Consider the following 3,716-nt stretch of genomic DNA (forward strand, 5'->3'; position numbering starts at 1 on the left):
ACTGATTGTTCTCCCATGTCGTTATTTGCTTAAAGATGCTGCGGACCTGGTCCCTTGTCAAGTCGTAGGGCAAATCTTCAACCGCTCTTTACAAGGACTTAATTTTTCTGTTCATGTGATCAACATACAATTCAGCCAGCCATTCCCTGATCTCCTGAGTGAGCGTATATTTCTGGCGCCCAGGTCTCTCTTTTCGGTTGTTCAAGAACCGCAGTACATTTTGTTTCTCTGACAGAGAATTGTCGCGCACCACTTGACTATCGTCTTCCTCGCTTTCAAGTTCGGGCAGAGGGAGTAGCAGTAGTAGACTTTCCGGGGCGACAAACGATCTTGATGGTTCAGCAGCGTCGATTGCTGGCGGCAAAATTGAGTTGGAAGCTCCAGCAGCGTTATGTAGGGCTCTGTCGACATGATGCGACACAATCTTCGCTTTTATTAACTTGTTTCTGGCATTCTCATAATGCGTTTTCAATACCTGTTTGCTATGTCCCACATGGTCATTCATTTCATTTCTATGCCTCTCCGTTATATTCTCGTCGTCCGCCCACATTGATTTCATTAATTTCCGATAATTTTTCGAGGTGAACTTTTTGCACTCGAACAATCTTGCAACTGCTCGGTAATGCTTGTTTTGATATTTGTACACAGTCATGTCTTAGAGTTGGCTGTCGTCAGCAATAGTATATTGCGACCACATAAATTTCCAATTTGCCTTTCCCATTCTCTCCAGAAGCTGGAGATAGCCTGCCATTAGGTCCGACTCTTCTTTATTCATTACAAGGACCTTCGAGCCGTAAATATGGAAGGTCTTATGGCTCTGCTGCAATTGCTCATACAGCAACTGTACAGCCTCTCGCTCCGCTCCTGGGGGCACTTTTCTCAAATTATCCGGCACACATTCGAATCCAGTGAGCCCGCTTCTTTCATCATAGAAAGTTCTCTCTAGGAAGCACTTTTGCATCTTCAAAATCTCTGACGTTCTGGAGACATTTCTCAATACAGCATGGTTATGAGGCATCTTTGAACTTGAATGAACTCAAGTTCACTAATTGAAGTCGCGCTGAGTTTTTCTGTCACAAATGTCACTAGGTCACTTGACAGTTTGTTGGCTTCAGTGATGGTAGGGAGTTGATTGTTTGTGATTGTCTCTCTTGCATGGTTCCAACGCTTCATGGGGAGGTTGAGGTCATTTTGGGATTTTTTGATGACTGTTTTAAATTGCAGAATATCTATCTTCTGTCTGGGATATTGGGTTCCGTATCGACTGACAAGGTAGTCGACTACAAATTAGCTCAAAACATCCAGAACAACTTTTTTATTTTTTGGTGCTTTGACACCCTCCTCCTCGGCCCGAGCTAAAAATTTTTGAATTCCTGTGGCATCTGAAAGCCCCTTTGTGTCCTCAATTGCCATCGAAATCCTGTTCAGTTTCCCCTCCATGTTCTCTGGAGTCATTGTTCGAGAATTTTTTTTCTCATATTGCTCCAGTTTGTAGCTCGCACAGTTTGCTGCTTGCACAGTTTTTTTTTGGCAAGATAATGCTTTTGAAAGCATTTTTGTGAGCTCAATGCTCGATTTCAACTGGAAGTTTTTGGTTTTAGATTGGTTTAGATGGGGTTGCACCAAATTTTTTTTCAACAAATAGGGAGACGGAGGTGCTAACATTTGGTCGGTAGTTTCAAAAAATGTTGATTGGGGCTAATCTTTTAAGGGCAAAAAAAAACCTCTTCAAAAATGGGTGCGTTTTTGGTAATTTTTGGGGTTAAGCCCAATTTTTCAAAACTGTGCTTCAAAGTGCATCAATTCAATTGAGTTTAATCTATACATAATTTTCGAATGTTGTTTGGTTCAGTAGGTTGTGGTTAACTGTTTTTCCTGAAATCAACACAAAAAAAATAGAAAAAAATGCAGTTTTTCGTTTTTTTTTAAACAAAAAAATTCCGATTTTATTTTGACAAAAACTTATGTAAAAACTTTTTCAATCGATTCAAAAAGCTTATATCGTGTTTCACTTGAAAAAAAACTACAATTTAGTGTATTTTTTTCTCTCTAAAGTCAATTGAATGATATTTTAGGACAGATGCGATTTTGGCAAAAAGTTGTGGCTAACTCATTTTTTGGTGTTTTAGCCATAGAAAAAAAAACCAAAGGGGAAAAAATCAAACAAATTGCGTTTGTGGACTACCATTGGTCACCGAAAGCCATAGAAAAATCATTAGGTAGAGTAAAATATTAGGAACATTCATATATGCGCCTTAATAAAAAAAAATCTTAACCCCAATTTTTTTTTTTAGTAAATTTTAGTTTTTTAGTCACTACGAAACAAAAAAAAATCTGAAAACGTTATAGTATATCTGGGGACAGCTATTTAACAAATAATGCTAGTTGCAAGGTAGATTTGGGAATATAATGCTTTTAAAAATCTTTTTTGTGAGCTCAAGTTTCGACTTGCCAAAAACGCACCTAGGGCGGGTTTTTTCATTTTTTTTGCCCAAAACAAAGTAAATAAATTTTTTTTTATGTAAAACGACTTCAGATTCGGATTTCTCATTGCAAACTGAGCCTATATGCCGATTTTTATCTTCCTAGTATCATACGATCTTAATTGGGACTTAATCTCGAAAAAGACCAGGAAATCTGAGTTGAAAGTATAACTACATTTTCCTGGGAGTTCAGGCTTTCTGAATCATAACCCCCAATTTCTTAACCCCAACTTTTCTGTGGGTTCCCTGGGTCAAGACAAGTCCAACCATGTATCATTTATTGATTTTGGACAATTGGTTGAATTTTTAGGGTAAAAAAATCAAAATAGGTCTTAACCCCAATTTTTTCCAAAAACGCACTTGTCCTAAAATCTCATTCAATTGACTTTAGAGAGAAAATAAATACACAACAGTGTAGGGTTTTTCAATAGAAACACGAATATTTTGCTTTTAAGTTGGTTAGAAGACTTTTTACATTTTTTTTGACAAAAGAAAATTCGGGACTTTTTGGATTTTTTCGGTTAAAAAAAAACCAAAAAATTGCATTTTTTTAAATTTTTTTTCGGGTTCAAAAACAAAAAAAAACAGTTTAGCACAACCTATTGACCCAAACGACACTCGAAATTCATGTATAGAACATACTCAAAGCAATTGATTGACTTTGACACTTTTTTATGAAAAATTGGGCTTAACCCCAAAAATGACCAAAAGTGTCATTAACCCCAAAAATGAGAGCATTTACACCAATCCCTGTTTTTTTATCCTTTTGCGGCTTTTGGTTAAAAAAAAATATTGGGGTCATTTTTGGTTGAAATTAAGAAAAATGAAAGTTGGGTTTAGCCGAGTTCGCATAGAAAAATTGTTTTTTTTTCATCAATTAAGAGATCGGGACATCTAGTATATGGTCTCTAGTTTCCAAAAATGTCAATTGGGGCCTATTTTTATCAATTTAAGGCAAAAAAAAAACTTATTCGAAAATGGGTGCGCTTAACCCCCAATTTTTTTTTCGACATAAAAAAAACGCACCCATTTTCGAATAAATTTTTTTTGCCTTAAATTGATAAAAATAGGCCCCAATTGACATTTTTGGAAACTAGAGACCATATACTAGCTGTCCCGATCTCTTAATTGATGAAAAAAAAACAATTTTTCTATGCGAACTCGGCTAAACCCAACTTTTATTTTTCTTAATTTCAACCAAAAATGACCCCAATATTTTTTTAACCAAAAGCC

This window comes from Symsagittifera roscoffensis, chromosome 5, assembly GCF_963678635.1.
Source record: "Symsagittifera roscoffensis chromosome 5, txSymRosc1.1, whole genome shotgun sequence".
In the NCBI taxonomy this organism is placed as follows: Eukaryota; Metazoa; Xenacoelomorpha; order Acoela; family Convolutidae; genus Symsagittifera; species Symsagittifera roscoffensis.